The sequence below is a fragment of the Eptatretus burgeri genome, chromosome 16 (assembly GCF_056783735.1).
Source record: "Eptatretus burgeri isolate ZD-2024b chromosome 16, Ebu_testis_v1, whole genome shotgun sequence".
NCBI lineage: Eukaryota > Metazoa > Chordata > Myxini > Myxiniformes > Myxinidae > Eptatretus > Eptatretus burgeri.
The window spans coordinates 56,819,742-56,839,741 of record NC_140976.1 but is presented as its reverse complement, the minus strand read 5'-3'; positions in this window follow the sequence as shown (position 1 = coordinate 56,839,741).

Here is a 20,000-nt window from a genome sequence, read left to right as displayed (position 1 = left end):
CTCCCAACCCCTACATTCCCTTCCTGGAGGGGAATGAGGGAGAGCTAGCGTCCTGTGTCGAGGGCCAACGAAGCCTCAGGATGGCCTCCCCAGACTTCAGCGATCTACAACACAAAATGGGTCCAGCGGCCCACAACAAGAGCGAAAGGATGGATGGTGCGGAGGGGTACACTTCCTAATCTACCCTAACCATTAACCTTTAAACTACCCTTGGACTTTCAACAAGCGCCTCTCGCTTAAGCTATTGGTTCTAAAAACCCAGATTCCCATCGCCTGTGTTGGTGTCCTTACAATTTTGGGCCTCGCCCCCCAATTTTCTTTCCGTGCCCTCACACGGTTTCATGGCTGGGACACGTGGCTCCCTTGGCAAGCACTACCCTCTGCCGATTCTCCTACGATGGCATCCCCGGACACTACACTGCCTCCGAGCCTACCAGCTCCCTAAACACCGGGGAGCGCCCCCCATGGCACCTCCCCTGAAACGCACACGTGGCAGGCTGGCTTCCCGGGCCCCTTTCCGAGGGTCACCCGTGCCCACAACACTGCCCACGCGGCTACTGGCGACCCGGGCCCCCGCACCAAGCGGACGCACCCGTGCCCACTACTCTATCCCGGCCCCCCATGGGCCCTTGGCCTACTACGGCCGACTGGCCTGGTGTCTGGGGTACCCACTCAGCGATACTCACCTTTCGCAGCCACGCTCCCAGCCCATTAACAGGGCTCCTGCACCCCTCCAAATGGGTTTCGAACCTACTCTCCCACCAACAGCAAAACGACCTCCAATTTGTCAATTTGACTAACCCAGCTAACTCACTCTACACTGACCCCGGGGTCCCTTGGGTGGGAGTCACTCCTCCCCCCAATCACTCATCGCACCATGCATTCCACATTCGCTCCATTCACACAGATCCGCTGGCCTCACTCACTCAACATGTCCCCACACAACTCACCAACTCTTCAACACACACACACCGCTGAACTCTGCCATCCTTCTAACTACCTCCCCTAACTAACTCGTGCTCTCACGTCGTCCCTTAAACTACAGCACGTTCCACTTAACACTACGTAGTTAAACTACATCCCCTCTACACATCCACAGTCTGTCACTCTCTCCAAAATGTCATTTCCCATTTCCCTACCTAAATCTCATCTAAATCCCTCTACCTTATCCATTCCACGGGCCCCATAAGGACTTACAACTGCCCCATGGAGCCGGTCTAGCGAAGCTAACCCTTACCCCTAACTAGTGTCATCCTGTGCCCTGGTAAGGGGGTCTTCCACCCCTTGCCCAGGGAATCCTGTTCACCCGAAAGCGAGGCTTGCTTTTGTTCATTAAGTTTTTTTTTAATTTTTGCGCAGCACCAGCGCGGCAACTCACAGCTCGTGCACTTTGCACCTGCCTGTGACATCATGCAGCTGCACGTGCATCTCGTCCCTCCTTGGACGGTACCATCCGGCAGGGATTCAACCCCTCCTGCCGGATGCCAACCCCACGTGCAGCCATGACGTCACCGTGCGCACCACAAAAAGCAAACCTCGCACTCCGAGGGGCTCCCCATGCGAACACATCTGCTCTGCCCATTGGAGCTTAACACACACGCCCGCGTGGAGAACCCGTCCGGTCCAAATCCGAAATCCTGCCTAACCTTTGTCCGTCCGCGGGATCGGCAACATCCACCGCTGGCGTTTCCGGACCGGGCTTCACTCCCGCAAACGAGCACGTGGCGGCCTCGTGCGTTGCACGGCACGGACCTCGCGCTCGCTGCTGGGTGAACCCGGCGCGGTTTCCAATCCAACTACAGCCGCCACTCGGCTTTTGTCCCTCTGTCGCCGTTGTCGTCGCCATTCAAACCACGCACACCTGCGTGTCACGACACTCATACACCACTCCATCACATTCACACCGGAAGACGCGGTTGCATGCTCCCGCATGCCAACCGACATCTCCCTTACACACAGCGACCTTACACAGGCTGTCTCCCTCACACTCGGCCGCTCACTCACTCGTGCCATTTCCCTCACACAAACCATACCACTCACACTCGGGGGCACTCGCCCGCGGTGTCTCACTTACACACGGCGTGCTGGGAAGCACGCACTCCAGCACACTCACCACCACACCACTCACACACGGGGTCGCCTCCACACACGGGGGCGCACTCACACCTTGCACCACACACACCGGGACAACCACACTGGGGATTTGTGTCCCCACAAGGGGTTCCGGGGCCTCTATACCCCCCAAGCTCGGCATGCACCTGTCCACAGCACCCGTCCCCTCAACCTCGCAAAGCACGACCGAACCCACCTGGTCGTGATCCGCCTCAAGGGGGCACAGAGTCTCCCTCCATTCCCGAAGGAGGCTATCCAACTGCTCACACCGGGTCCCTACACGTTCTGCGAGCTCACCCCCATTATCCTCCACTACCTCCGTGTGTGTGTGCGCGTCTCTAACCCCGTCCAATTCACCCTCTATCTCCCGTGTCTCTGTAGTCTCCTCGTGTCTATTGGTCTCTGCTTCTTTCTGGCGTCTTTCCCTTATCTTTATATAGGTCAACCTTGCTTTCTCCTTAAGTCGCTCCCATCCTTCCCTCTGTTTCACTCATTGCTCTTTCACGATCTCCGCGTACCTCATCCTTGCTTTCCGTCTTAATTGTTCTATTCTCTCCCTCCCAATTCCTTTCACCTCGTCTCTTATCTCCCTCGTGCATGTCTCCATCACTCCAATTAGTTTTTCCCTCTTGGTCACCGTCACGCTTCTCGCCCAACACGTCCCCCGAATTATTTTGTCCTTACCCGCCTCCGCCGCGGGCCTGACAGCCGTTGCACTCCCTCCCAGCTCGTTCGCTCCCACACGTGGCATCGCCATTTTGAGCTCCATCGTTGTCGCCTTCATGCTGGCCTGCAGGCTTCGGCCTATTTGCTGCATCTCACCCCACATTTCTCTCATTTCTTCCTTCATGTTTGTTTCCATTTTTTCATTTGTTGCATATTCGTATCCATTTTCGTTTTCATTTCTTGCATGTCCCCATTGATTCCTGCCAGCTTGGCGCATAGCTGGGCCATGTCGGGCACACTCAGCTGAGCCGATTCGGCAAGGATCGGGGGGTTTTGGCGGAGAGGGGGAGGGGAGGTGTCATACACTGCGGCCGCCACCGCACCTATTTCGGGCTCTGGGTTTAGTTGGGGGAGTTCGTCCTGTACCATAAGCATTTCCTGCTCGGGGATTTCATCTTGGACCATGGATTCTACACATTCTAAATCCATTTCTAATACCCCTGGCTCCCGCTCACCTTGAGACTCCATCTTATTTCTCTTAAGGGGTTAATTTAGCTCTCTAAATTTAGTTAAATTTAATTTGGAGGGAATCGGGGGTCGCTCCTCTCACCCCTGGACCGATTCCCGTGAATTTAGCTGGAGACAGGAGAGTTTGTTTTCCCTCTCTCTGACACCAGTGTTGCAAGGAGGGGGATGGGTTTGTGTACCACGACCTGACACCAGTGTTGCGATTTCGCGCCCGCCGGTGTGCGATTGGCCACATGACTCGAATCGCGGCATGTCGCACACCGGACGGATAATTCTGTCGTGACCCTCTCGGACTAACGCCGGGAGCTAGTCACGGGTGGGCCTTTCGGCCTCACCACGATCGTGCCAATCAGCCACCCGCGTGGGATAGGGTTGTTCGCCAAACTCGACCTACCTAAGCACCCACGCGGATGGGAGACCGGGCGATCACACCTCGCCGCAGGTCGACTCCGGACACAGGCCGCTTAAGCGATCCGTTCCGTACTATCGGGATAACCGAGCGGTGTTATCGTCGGCCTCGACGGTTCCGATTAATTATCGGGCGTATTAAGCCCAGGACGAACCCGTTACGTGAAGCAAGATGGAGATTCGATTTAAGAAAAGACGAAGCGAAACGGGAAAACAGTTCAACATAATGCACATTTATTCCGCAGCACACGGAGAGCACACATATAGCAAATGCAACAAAAGAAACAATGACGCAGAGATACTACCGACTACGCGAGCACACGGCAACAATTAAACAGTTTTACTTCACAGACGGCGCCGACACACATTTACTCAAAAGCAAAGGAAAAGAAAGCCACCCTCATAGGCAAGGGAGCAGACGGGCCCGTAGGCCACTGTGTGCACGGGACCTGGAGGAGCGGCCAGGCCCGCGAGACCGGGGGGGGGGGTGCTACCCGCGTCTTCGTGATGAGCCGCAAATGTGGCAGCGCGGCGGTGCCCCGATTTCGTGCTCCTTCGCGGGTTTCGTCGGCACCGCTTGGAGTGGGGTGGGAACGGGGCCCCCTTTTCGCACTATTTCAGCGCGGGGGGGAGGGGGAATTGTTGATGCTCTGGGGAAGGAGTATAGCTGGCTTGCTTGGGTCCCGTGACGAGCGATTCCACCGCGACCTCGTCGCCGACCGCCGTCTTCCTTGCCTCGGACCCGAGCTCCTCGGACTCTTCCCCCAATTCTCCTCAGCCGACTGCAAAAAACCACCTGGACGCCCTCGCCTCCCGACTCCACTCCGCGCTCCAACCCGACTTGACTGCCTCGCAACAACAACTCTTGCGCAACAACTCTTCTTTCTCTCTGCCCCAAAACTCTCTTCGCTTTTCTGCCTCTCCACTCTGCTTTTCTGCTCGGCGTTTTATAGGCTGGCAGGAGAACCCATATGCAAATTTCCGGATCAGGATGTGCTCGGGGGCGGAGCCACGCTTGCCCATTGGACGGAGGAAAAGGGGCGTGAATCTCCCCTGATCCTAGAATTTGCATATCTCGATTCCACACAGACGCGCCTGGAGGCGGGGCCAAGCCGCCCCGCGCTTCCTGATTGGACGGATCAGAAGTAGACGTGTAGCATTCCTGAACCGAATTCTCCTCGGAAAGGCCGCGATTTGCAGTCGCTGCTCGGCGCGTATCTTGTACGAGCCCAGGACAGCCCGACGCTCGCTGCTCACAGGTGGTGCGGGAATGGCCGCAGAAGGAGAGAGGGGAAGGTGGTGGAGGGTTTCCGGTGGTGGCCGATATATATGTATATATGTATATATGTATATATATATATATATATATATATGTATATATGTATATATATATTTATATATGTGTATATATATGTATATATATATATTTATATATGTGTATATATATGTATATATGTATGTATATGTATATATGTATATATATATTTATATATGTGTATATATATATGTATGTATATGTATTTTTATATATATATATATATATATATATATATATATATATATATATATATATATATATATATATATATATATATATATATGAGTAGGGTGAATATGCTGATTCTGACTAACTTTTCCCTATGTAAATGAATGGAGGATTTTCAGCGATTCCCTTTTTTTTCCCTAAAAATAAACCCCCTTTTTATCCCAAGGTATATTTATTTGTCTCCCCTTTTAACCTGGAGGTTGAACCTCATTGAATTGAACACTTGAGGGTTGAACAGCTCACTCATTGAACCTATAAACATTTGTTCATTCTCAAATTCCTTCAATAGTTTAATTTTCTTTGCACAATAATCCCCATCTAAAATATTGACAAACAAAACATTTGAATCTTTATATTTTTTCAGATACCCCTTTTGTGCCATTACGAAATGATAAACTTCTCTTAATGCTCTTGTTTGACCACCTCCTGAGCCACATATCATTTTGAGATTATCGTAAATTGTTTTTTCATTGTTCAATTGATAACCATCAAAGTTTTCAGTCCATTCAAGGATATTCATTTTTTTCTTTACATCCTCTAACTTACTACTTTTTAAATTGATTCGCTTATTTGTTTTTTTTACCTTTGTTTTAGTTATTTTTTCAATGAGACTTATTTGATATTTTTCACATTCATTATGTTTTCCATTTATATACCAAGACTGAGATTTTCTCCACTCTTTAGTTTGATTAATACTTGGTTTAATCATTTATATACATTGCGAAAAAAACACGGCGGTAGCCCTTAAAAAACCCTAACCCATCTTCCCATCGTTAAAACACAATCTATTCTATTCACTCTATCATACAATATCCATATGGAACACAATCTATTCCATTATCTAAAATAAATCTCTTATCATCAAAGGCTCCTAATGCCTTTTTATTTACTTCTTCACTATATATGTAATGTTTATAACTTCTTATTGTATTCATTTTCCTATATTCTTCTTTCTTATTCATCAAACAATTATAATAATTTCTAAAAGTTATTGATTTCTTTATTACATATTTCTTTATTCCCTTTAACCTCTTATCAATCTGATCACCATACTTATAAGCATATGCCTTTGCTCTCAATCCAATAAACTCACTCATTACTTTTCCACCCAACTCATCCTTAAACTTACCAATAACCTTTTCATTCTTTTTGGAAAATAACTCACTCTTCTTGCTGAAATTACTTGTATCATATACTCCAATATTTTTCTTCATATCTTCATACACATCATCAGTTTTTATATCTAGGATAAAACTATCAGTGTCCATAAACAACAATGAAACATTTTCACCATACTCTTTCTTTAAGTCATTATACAAATAATCATACATCAATATCTTTGATAAATCAAGAACTGCTGTTCCAATATAAATTGGTTTATCCATTACAATACTTTCCTTTTTCATATGAATTGCAGAAAAGTTCTCTGAAAAAACCTCTTCTCTCTCAAAATTTGGTTTATTTATCAATCTCAAAGCTTCTTTCCAAGATGTTGCGAATGTAATGTTTTGCCTGTTTCTAACATTTTCCATAGTCTTTCCAAATACAGCATTATTCATTAATTTATAAAAATCCCCTTCAAATTTTACTTTTGTATTTGCTCTCATATCTGTATTGAATTGAATATACTTTTTCACCCAAGGACTTTGTTTAAATTTTAAAACTCTATGAATTTTAGCTACTCTCAATCCTTCTCTCAAAATCTGTTTTAAGCTTCTCTGATGCAAAACATATCCCTCTTTATTATAGAATGTTGTTAATAACTTTTCTGTTGATTTACCTTTAATATTAAAACTTTTATGATAATCACTTAACCATTCTTTCTTTGGGGTTTCTTTCTCACATGCAAAAGGAAGATCTTTATGCTTATTATGAAGATCACTCGGGTACCTCAAATCAACTTCAAAATAATAACCTTCTTCTTCATCATTCAATTCCTCTTGAGAAGAAATAACAATATTCATCAAAGCCTTTTCATAATCCTTTTCTTCCACCCACTCTAATTTACCATAAGGCAAAGATTGAGACATTGCCCATCCATACAAATTATTAGCATCAAAATACATCAAATAATTACTATCTTTTTCACTATCATAATTTGGAAGATATTTATTATTTGCTTTAGCATATCTTTTTGAACATACTTGTGATATTCCACCTCTCTTGGACTTCTCAATCATCAAAAGCATATCAACATCACTGATTAAATCTATATCTTGTTTTGTCATTTTCAACATTGCACTCCAAGCTAAACCAGGAGCTGTGAAATAGTGGGCAGGATCTAATCCATAACAATTTTTATTATGACAGAGTGATCTAAAAGCTTCAAACACATCAGCTAACAATAAAACATCTGTTTTTAGATATAAATCATGATATTCTCCAAGGTTCTTTATCTTAAATATTTTCCATATTTCTTGTGCGTGTTTATATTCCTTATCACTTATCTCTTCTTCATAAAGGTTATTATAGAAACTTTCTTTTGATGGAAGTTGTGTTTCTTTAAATCTCATAAATGAATCCATATAATCATAAGGATAAATTCCCTTACTTGTAAGAATTTTCTCTTTACTTTGAATTTCATTCCTTGTTTGAATTTCCTCTCTCATAAGAATTCCTTCTTTAATCAGAATTTCATCTTTAATCAGAATTTCCTCTTTAGTTAGAATTTTCTTTATAATTAGAATTTCATCTTCAGTTAGAATTTCTTCATTAATTTCCTCATTAATTAGAATTTCCTCTTTACTTTGAATTCTCTCTTTAATCTGAATTTCCTCTTTAGTGAGAATTTTCTCTTTTGGAAAGAATGAATTAAGATTTGGAAAAGAGTCCGTGGAGCTTAGATTTGATGCGAGGTAGGCTAGTGGTGTTCCCATAAACTTGTAAGAATCTAGAAACCTAATACGAGTTAAAGGTTTTGTGAATATCATTTTTGTAAAGGAAATATACTTTTGACTTGTGTTTGTTATAGCAGAAATATTCCCTGGTGTTTTTGAAAGTTCATTTATAAATAGATGTGTATCATAGTTGGCGCTTTTGTGAAGAAAGACTGGAATAAAAAGAAGGTAATTTATAATTAAATTACAACAGGAATGAGCGGGACCTCTATATTTACCAGTAAGATGACAATGATCCCTAACTTTAGACTCCTTAATTTCCCCCTCACAAATATGACAGATATTGTTCTTTCTAAATTCTAATTTTTCTTCTTTGGTTAATTTCATCGGTTCATTTGTTTCTTTCATTAATTTAGTGAGTCTTATACAATCCTTTTCTAATCGTTTTACAAACTCTTGTGAAGCTTTTTTTCCACGATAATGTTCAAGTTTGTTATACTTTTCTCCAACAGATGATTTGATATAATAACAGAAACCACAAGGAATATGTTTTTGATATTTATTTGTATATGATTCTTTTGGATTAGGAGATGCAGTATTTATCTTTTTAAGGATACACTCAAAATCAGCGTATATCACAAATGGGTGCATGATAGATTTATGATAATCTTCAAAAGAAATCTTTTCACCAGGTTTAGGCGTTGTAATTACAGCTGATTTATGATTACTACAATATTTTGAATGTTGTTCTAATCGTTCTTTTGTATGAAATGAATTAAGACATCGCTTGCAAGGATATATTTTGTTTGCTGTTCTGAATACCTGAGAAGAGATTAATCTTGATAAATTATTGATGTATGTGTAATGTGAATTCTTTCCAACACTAAAATATAAAAGATCAATGTGTGTTTCTTCTTTTTTATAGTTGTTTGAAATTTTTAATATTTGAACTTTGTTTGTATCCGTTAATCCATATACATTAATAGAAAGATTATTCTTTATCTCAAATTTAGGAATATCTGTTCGTGGCATTGGGAATTTAAAATCTTTAATGTCCAAGGTATTCTCATATTTCATATATTGTTTTACTCTTTCTGAATTACATTTTGGTTGATGAAAGTGAGCAAGAACAGACCAGAGAAAACATTTATTATCATTGTTCTTAATATTAACAACTGCCTTCTTTAGTTTTATTTCTTTTGGTAATTCAATATAAGAAGAAGCTTTAAGAGGGTTTGATTTTAGAATGTGTATATCTAAAAAGATGATTTTTTTTTAATATTGAATCCACTTCCTACCACTGTATTATCAACATCCTCCTCTTGTCTTGATCGTTCTTCATAAACCCCACTATTCAAAAAATCTTGAAATGATGTTATAAAATGAAGATCTGTTCTCATATAAGGAGTTTGTTCTTCATCTTGTCTTTTCATATTCATTTTCACTCCCATATAAAACCTTAAAGTTTTCATTTCTTTTAATGTCTTTTTAATAAATTTTTCAACATCGGGTTTCACTATTTCAATTGATTCAGCTATTGATGATGGACCGGGTTCTCCAAATTGAAAAATCCTTATTTTTATATGCCCTTTAAATGCCCCATCAGTGTTTTCAATATAATAGTCTCCCTTTACTTTAAACTCATTTTTCTTGTGTTTTTGTGATTGAAGATGTCTATTATAACTACTCTTCAAAACATCCTATGAGCAGATATCACAATGTTTTCTTTCCAACTCAAGAGGAGATATTTTATGAAATAGATTAAATGTGTGTTTGTTGGTTCGGAGGTGTTTTCTATAATGTTTATATTTGTGATTACAAACATCGCAGTATGTTGTATTCACCATATTTTTATAATAAATCTTTGCTGAAACTAAAATTTTCTTGATGAAAATTTCGTTTATTTTACAGGTGAATCTGTGTTTAAAACCATTTTATCCTCCAACTTTTTCACTTAATAAATACAATGTTTCAAGACACAAAAGACAAGTTTCAATCAATCTCTTCATTTGTTAAAGATACTGAGAAATATGTCAAGGATGTAAAATTGAACAAAGATAAATACAACAACTATTGGATAAAAACTATTATGGTAAATAATATGAGTTCTTCAATTTCCTTCAGTGGAAGGGCTTTTAGTATACCTGGTAGAACATCAATTAAAGTATCTCTAACAAAAGTTTCTGCTCTCCTTCTAGTAATATATTCAAAACTAGAAAAAGCAATGAAACAAGAAAAAGTATCAAAATACAAAAACCTTATGGATGAAGCTTTAGAAAGAAAAGATAAGACCATCTGTAATATGCAAGGAGAAATTTGTATTTTTTTCAACAACCCTAAAGATGTAAATCCTGATGAAATAAAGGATGTTAATATATCAGGTGAAATGACATTTCGTTCAATAGCAATTAACGATCATTTTAAAATTACCTTTAATATAAAAAAATGTTGTCGTTGAATCTGATAATGAAAAAAAGTATATCGATATCGATGGTAATATTATTAAATATGAGTTAATATACAACTGAAAGTATCGATGAATTTCAGTTTAAGTAAAGTTTTACTTTATAAATATGCTAGACTTTCCTGATTCTCCATATGACAAATTTGAGAATTGTCCTGCGTGTGAAAGACGGGGATTAAACAGAGTCAAAAGCCTATAAACAATGTATATTCTGTGATTATCTTCTAATTAATGATAATAAAAAATATAAAAAGTAAAATAATTCTTTTAGATTTACACCAAAAATGAATTACTTTACAAGATTGATAAGAGAAATGAATGTAAAGTATGAGGGTGATAACACACCTTTCCTTACAAGGGAAGAAACTGAACGTATAAGAGAAATGTTCAAAGGATTGTTGTTATATATTATTCATGGATGTAATTTTCAGGGAAATATCAACACAAGATATTGTATAAATAAAACAATGGATTATCTTGAAATTAAACCTGAACTTAGGATAAAATATAGAGTTTCTAAAAAAGCCAATAATAAATTAAATAACCTGTTTTCCAAATATATAAATGAATGATTTTTTACCTATTTGGGAAAATAAGATAAAATTTAACAACCATAACAATCTCCTAAATTCATTAAGATGTCTCATAGTTGGTTCAAGTGGATGTGGAAAAACCTGCTTACTTTTAAAAATGCTCCTCACTCCCAACTTTTTAGATCATGATAATTTAATAATTTTCACAAAGTCGAGTTTTCAACCAGAGTATCAACTACTCTCACAAGGTTTTAATGCTGGTCTTCAAAAAGAAGGTATAATCGGTTTATTTAAATGTCAAAAAAACCTAAATGATTATAACATTGAAGATATAATTCAACTATTTTGTGATACACAGAGATGTAAAAAGAAATCAAATCCTATAACTTGTATTCTTAGTGATAATACAGATGATATACCGTCTCCCCAAGATTTGGATAAATCAAAAAAGAACGTCGTTATCTTTGACGATTGTGTTAATGAGAGAAACCAAACGGTAATGGACAGCTACTACACAAGAGGGAGACATTCTTCTTGTAATTGTATTTATCTTAGTCAATCGTACTTTCAACTTCCTCGTCGTTCCATCAGAAACAATGCTAATACTTTTATTTTATTCAAGTTAAATTCAATAGATATCAATAATTTTTGGAGAGATAATTGTTCTACATTAGGTAGTAAAAAGAAATTTGTGGATTACATGAAGCACACGACTGAAAAATATAAATATATTGTTGTGAAACAAGATGAGATATTAAGGGATATATTTTTTGTTTTATAAACAATTACATATATAAATGACAACTATTATTATAAATCTTGTGGGTAAATCTGCTTCTGGAAAAAACTTTCATAAATCAAGGTTCTTGTGTAGTACAAATGAGAATATTGTAAATTTACTTAAAAAACACCCCGTGATACGCATTGTATCAACAACAACTAGAGCAATAAGACCTGGAGAAGTAAAAGGTGAAGATTATCACTATATTTCATTGGAGGAACATATGCGATTGAGGAATGAAGGACAAATATTTGAGGAGGTTTCTCTTGGTACAACAAAATATTCACATTGTAAGAGTGAGTTAAGGAAACTAAAATCTGGTGGTGTTGGGATATTAGAAACTAATCCAGAAGGAACGAGACAAATTATTAAATATCTGAGCGGAGTGAAGATTTTATCATTCGGTTTTAATGTTGATGAAGAAACTCAACGCAAACGTATGAAAAGCAGAGATGCAAGTATTAGTGAAGAAGAAATTACAACTCGCATTAATGTTAATAAAGAAATTCATGAAATATTTAAAGAAAAGGATTTATTTGAACACATCTACTTGAATGATGAAGAAAAGGAAAATTTCCCTGTTGATCTTTACAATTCATTAAATTATATTTTACAATAAATAAATGGATGCAAAAGAAAGAGCAAGAAGATTTAAGGAACATCAAGAGTTGGTTTCAAAAGTTGTAAAACAACAGGAAGACATAAAGAAGAAACGCAGACAGAAAGTAACGGGCGAAGAAGCATTTGAAAGAAAACAAGAGAAATTTTTTAAACCACTTTTAAAAACTTCCCAAGAAAAAATGAAAGATGTTTCCACATTTCCCACAATAAAATATACTCCCAGAAAGCTCCAAATGTTAAGATTTCAGTCAAATGACGGAGGAAGAATTAGAGCATATTGGAGAATTAGAATATCATGATGAAGAATTATTTCAACAACTGGAAGAGATGAATCTACCCCCTGATTATATTGTGAATGCTGTTCAAAACAATGAATATTCAGTGGATTCAAAAACCAAAGCAGGACTCATTCCAACAGAACAATCAGCAATATTTCATCTTGTTCAAGAAAAGGTATTGATATTTAATGATGAATTAAGGTTCTTAGGTTCTGCTCAACCCCCTGTTAAACTAACTCCGAGATTAATGTTTCTTCTCACAAAAGATGGAAGACAAGGTTCAACTGTGAGGGATATTGATAAACAAAGTATATTGATAAACCATTGGATATGGAAAATGATGATAGAGTATATATTGATCTGCTGAACACTCTAAATTATAAGGTTATTCTTTCTGGTAAAAGTAGGAAGAATGAGAAGGAAAAACACATTATTCAGGCTTTAAGTATCCTTGGTTCAGGTATTAGTTTTCTTCCAAATGACCCATCGCAATTAGTTAATAGACTGTTATTGTTGTTAGGCAGTAAGAAGGCTGGAAATAACAATTGTTTTAATGAAGCATCAGCCATTTTAGACCAGTTGATGAACATGAAAATAATTAATAAATATCAATATAAAGACATTTTATCTCATATTAAATAAGATGAGAAGCACAATCCTTAGTTTCAATTTCACAACAAGCGACCACACATCTTCATTCCCATACCCACTACAACTTGACACAACAAAAGAATTTGAGGCATCTTTATTGTCCATGGAAACTTATAATACCTTATTTAATACAACCGAGAAAAATGACAAGTTTAGTTATAATCCGGGAAGTGGATACAAAACGATAACAGTCTCACCCAGAGCATATGAGATTTCTCAAATATATTCCGAAATTGCTCGTCTTATGAAAGAACAGGGTGATGAACCAAAAAATATTGTTATAAACATTCAAAAACATACTTCAAAATCAACGATTAAAGTTAAAAATAACTACAAGGTTGATTTCACAATTGATAATTCATTTAGAGAGTTATTGGGTTTCTCCTCAAAAAAGATTGAAACTAATGGGACGTTTTACAGTGATAATGTCATTCAAATATCCTCAGGAATAAATTCAGTGTTAATTCACTGTGATTTGATTGATGGTGCTTATAATGATGGAAAAAAAACAAATACAATATTTTCATTCAGCGCATACTCAACCCCAATTGGTTATAAATTCAATATGGAACCTAAAAATTTGGTTTATCTACCTGTGTCAGGAAAAACCATACACAGAGTAAATTTTAGGATAACCGACCAAGATAATCGTGTGATTTCTTTTAATGGAGAAGTTATATCCATCAGAATTCACCTACGTGAAGTTTTCCAATAAATAAATACGATGGTTATTGTGAGGAAACACGAGTTGGGAAAATATAAAATAATTACAGGGAATGGGATGTTCCTTTCTCCATACTACAAGGGTGAAGGTATGTATCTTGGTAGAGGATACTATAAACCTAAGAGACAAAGGGGTGTTGGACATCAATTTAGAGGAGATGGGATAATTGATACTCTCATGGGTATTGGTTCAACTATTCTTAAACATAAAGATCTAATTGGTTCAACTGCTTCTGCTGTGGGAAATGTAGCAGGTGCTGTAAAGAGTATAAAAGATGCTCAGAAGGAATCTCATAAATTACAAGCAATAAAAGAAATTAAGAAAGGCAAAACTCAGTTGTCCCCCCAAGAACGACAGAAAATAATTCAAATACTTGGATCAGGGTTTCAAAAGTTTTAACATCTTTTTTCCTAAATAAATACAAGTATGGAAGCAATTGATAGTATCTATGATTTGGATGATACTATTATTATCTCAAACTCCACTAAAACAGAAGATTACTTCAAGGTAAATGCAATAACTGGAACAGACTGGAATACGAATGGTACAAAAAGTTTTGAAATAAATAATAATCAACAAACCTATTTGAATCTCTCTGAAAGTTTCTTGTTGTGTAAATTTAAATTCACTAAAGCTGGGAATAACACAAACGCTACACTTGTAAATGATTTCTTCTGGAAAATGTTTGATAGTGTGCATTTGTATATTGGAACACAAGAAGTTGAAGCGGTTGATTATGTCTCTGCTGTATCTGAAATGATGAAATTTACACTCTATACATTCAGTGATAGAATGGGAAAGGGGTCTGTCGAAGGTTTTATTCCTGATATGTCAACGGGAACAAACACAGACCCTGGATATACTCAAAGGAAAGGAATGTATAATGATGATACAAAAGCAGAAAATAGTTTTACTGTGGCAGTTCCTCTTAAAGGTATATTTGGATTTTGTGATCATGATAAAGTTCTGTATGGTCTTAAAATTAGATTTCAACTACAAAGGAATGATAATGAAAAGCGATTGCTTTTTGGTGTTGGTAGTGCTTTTGGTGAACAGAATAAATTTGTAATTGAGGAGATGAGTTGGTATATCAGTGAATATACTCCTAATCTTAAAACAGAAGAGATGTTGAATCGAAGACTTAACTCAAAGAAACCACTCAGTGTATCATACCTCAAAAGAAGATGTCAACACGTTAAACTCAACCAAACTACTTACACGTGGAATTTGGGTGTTCTGGAAGGAAAGCCACGATATCTGTGGATCATTTTTAAAAAGCCAGATAGTGATACTGCGACTGATAAGAATAATGCATTGAGTGATAATGCCAAGGTGAAACAACTTCGCGTTTCTCTAGATGGAACATTTTATCTATGAGATAGATTGGAAATTAATTGTGAAAAAAATGATTTTGCTGAAGCATACAAGTCTTACCAAAAGGTGTGTGAAAGTAATGGAAATAAAGAACCTATTTTGGATATGACAGCATTTAAAAGTTTGTATACAATCTATGCGTTTGACCTGAGCGCTCAAAAGGAAACTATAAAGTCTAATCGAGTGGATACTTCCCTATACATTGAAAGAGGAGAGAGTGAAGAAGTTGATACATATTGTTTGCTTTTGGAAGAAACAGAATTGCAGATTAATACAGATAATGGTGTGATGATTAGTCTCACATAATTTTTTGTTAAATAAATGAGTGGCAAAGTACCAACTGGGGTATATGTTAATCAAATCAATCTTCATAAACTATCATCTTGTGTTCAAAATCAAAAGCCTTGTACGATTAACGTTAATACAATTCAGAGAAAAGGAGCAGTAAGAATTGATGTTTTGCTCACAAGAGAACAGGTTAAAATCTTGAATGACACTGGCTCACTTAAAATTAAAATGACAAAACCAATGTTGAAAAAATATTCAATAAGAGAGACGAGTGGAGGATTTCTCCCATTTCTAATTCCTTTATTTGCTGGTTTAAGTGCGGTTGGAGCATTGACGGGTGGTATTTCAACAGCGGTGAAAACTGCCAACGAAAGGAAGGCTCAACTCCAGGCTCAAAAAGAATTGGAAAGACATAACAAAGAGTTGGAGAAACAAATTAGTGGAAGTGGTGTAATTGTAGATTTTGCTGAAAAACTTGAAGGTCTGCCTGATAAAGCGAGATTGTTAGTTGGAGATATGCTTTCTTCTATAGCACAAGCAGGTGTAAAATTAACGAAAAGAGGTAATGGATTATATCTTTCTAATAAATAAATGAGCATTGATGAGTGGTTGAAAGAATTTGGAACGAATACAACATCAAATTTACAACTTGTCAAATATTGTAAGAAATTAAAAATTCATAATGTGGTTATTTGTATGAGAGATGAATTAACAAATGTGCCGAAACATACAAAGAATATTATTATCAACTTAGAAGATAATAATGGGAACGGTTCTCATTGGGTTTGTATTTTTAATAGTCAAGACAAATATTATTTTGATAATTTTGGTCTTCCACCACCTGTTGAAGTCATAAAATTCTTACAGAATGGTGTTTATCAAACATTTCAAGTCCAAGAATTAAATTCCAAGTGTTGTGGTCAATTATGTCTATATGTGTTATTTCAACTCAACAAAAATAAAAAATTTTATGATATTATTTTTAATCTAATATAAATGACTTATGTTGGTAAAGATGGTTCTATCCTTGGTGTATCTCAAGAACTGGATATTGATTTATCAAATTATTACACAAAGGCACAGGCTGAACGACATAAATATAATATAACCAAAAATATTAACATGAAAAATGCTTATAAATTAAAAAATTATCCAAGCCCGACTGACGCGAATGACTTGGTGAGATTAAGCGATTTATCACAATATATATCCTTAAATAAAACAGCCGTGTATTCCAAAGATACAGAAGTGTTGATATTATCTCCAGGTCATACAGAATTCACAGTTCGAATTAAAATAAATTTTTATAAAGAAGGGCGGATCATTTGCATGAGAATAGAACAATGGGGGTATGATATGAATGATTTAGGGTATAATTGGTTATTTAAAATTAACCTCGAAGACCTGGAACAATTAAATCAGTCTCGTAAGGAAGAATATTATCCACTTGGTATCGAGAATGAGTTTTGTGGGTCCACGATTAGTAAACAACAAATAAAAGAATTTAATAAGGGTAAATATAATAATGGTTTTGCCCTTGTTTATGTCATGAAAACAGAAAAAACAGGATTATATATAATAAGTAAGGAAATACAAAATGATTTAACTATGGGAAGATGGGGAGGTGTTTCGTGCCATAATATTATTCTAACATACATTTCTAATACATAAATGACAGCAAGAAGGCTTCAAGAAAATTATCATTTCTGTGTCCAAGCATACCTTCAAGAAAAGGGTATTCGGTATTTTAATAAATATGTTCTACAAAATAAGAATGAGGTATTTTCAAAAAAAGATTGGCATTATGCTGATGTTGATAAACCGACAACTTTAGATTTAATTAGAATGTTAAATAATGAAAAAATTATAAAGTTAAGAAAAGGTAAGGCTCTTTTAGAAATTCAAAAGAAATTTTATTGGTTTCCTGTTGTAAAAAAAATTATTTTGGATACAGGAATAACAAGAAATCCTGATGAATATATGTATAATATTCTATGGGGTGTAAGCGATTCAAGGATAGTAAGGGATGAGGAAGGAGTTGAAGAAGAGAGGGAAGAGGAGGAAAAGGAGAAGGAGGAGAGGGAGAAGAAAGAGAAGGAGGAAAAGGAGAAGAGAGAGAGGGAGGAAAGAGAGAAGAGAGAGAAGAGAGAGAGGGAGGAAAGGGAGAAGAGAGAGAGGGAGGAAAGAGAGAAGAGAGAGAGGGAGGAGAGGGAGGAGAAGGAGGAAAGAGCGAGACTAAATAAATATGAAAATATGGAAACCAGTGAGATTCAAAAATGATTGGTGGTATTACAAAAAATAACTCAACCCACCGAGGAGGAAAATAAAGAATTGACAAGTCTATTTGCAATACTTTCGACAAGACTATTGACATCGACAAGATATGTATTTCAATTCAAATTTTTCATTTTTTTTTCTGAAATAAATGGAGGAGAGAGTGAAGGCATTTCTAAGGATTCTTCATGTTTTAAAAATGAAGATTCAAATGTGCATGTTGGAAACTAAAAAGGTTTTTGCACTCTGCAGGAATTTTTCTCATAAATAAATGAGTTATTGTCTCAAATGTAAAAAGAAAACTAATACTAAAAATATTTCATATATTAAAAGTAAAAATAACAGGGTTATACAAAAAGGTATATGTTCGGTGTGTGGTTCAAAAAAAAATCAATTTATCTCCAAACACAAACTCGGAGGAGATATACAAAAGTTTTTATCAGGAAGTAAATTTACAACTACTGGAATACCAGGGGAATTACATCTTCCAGGGTATTCTTTCTGTGGTCCAGGCACAAACTTGGATAAAAGATTAGATGAGGCAGACAATCCTAAATCCTGGAGTAAACCAATCAATAGAGTTGATGAAGTGTGCATGAGACACGATATTGATTATGGGAATACCACAACGTTGGAAGAAAAACATGAAGCCGATAGAGAAATGTTGTATAATTTGTCTCTGATACAAAATCCAACCTTGAGAGAAAAAGTTGATCGGTTCATTGTGAAGAAGATGATCAGTGCTAAATTGAAACTTGGACTGATGAATTACATAAACCAATATTCACAAAGTTTCAGAGAAGGAAAGTTTATTCCAAGGAAGTTGATTATATCTGGTCTGCTGATTTGATTGAACTCAATAATGATGAGGGGTACAAGTATGCTTTAACCGTTATTGATTTGAGGAGTAGATATGCGTGGGTTGTCCCTTTAAAAAACAAAACAGGTAATACTCTTATGTTAGCTTTTCAACAGATATTTAATAAAATTAAGAGAAAACCTAAAAAATTGTGGACTGATGAGGGTAGAGAGTTTTATAACAAGACATTTATGAATTTTCTAAAAAATAACAGTATTACATTATACAGTACCTTTAATGAAGGGAAGGCAGTTGTTGTTGAACGTTTTAATCGTACCTTAAAAGAGAGACTATATAAAAAATTCACACAACTCGGTTCACAACAATGGTCATCTTTTATTCAGGATATTGTGGATTAGTATAATGACACGATTCACACGTCAACAAATATGAAACCATCAGAAACATTTACAAAATTAAAATATGAAAAAGAGATTAATGTCAGAAAACCAAAGTTCAAAATTGGTGATATCGTAAGAATATATAGGTGGAAATCTCATTTTGAAAAGGGTTTTACTGAACGATGGACGAAAGAACTTTTTAAAATTGTTGATGTAATAGATACGGTTCCTTGGACTTATAAAATATATGATTTGGAAGGGGAAGAGATTTTAGGTTCATTTTATTCACAGGAATTACAAAAGACAAAACAAAGCAGATAATATCCATGGGAGCAATGGGTTGTCCCTTCACTCCCTCCTACTATACACCTTTGTGGACACTAGTGGGACAAGTCCGAGGTGTATTACAGTATATAATGTGTGTCAAGGGGGACGTTCTTAGATCTGTGAACCCCAAACACAGAATCCTCAACTGAATAGTCAAGGCTTAACTTTTGTTTGTTGATGTGTGTGCATGTGTGTGTGTGTGTGTGTCAATGGGGACGTTCTTAGATCTGTGAACCCTAAACACAGAATCCTCAACTGAATAGTCAAGGCTTAACATTTGTTTGTTGATGTGTGTGTGTGTGTGTGTGTGTGTGTGTGTGTGTGTGTGTGTGTGTGTGTGTGTGTGTGTGTGTGTGTGTGTGTGTTTGTGTGTGTGTGTGTGTGTGTG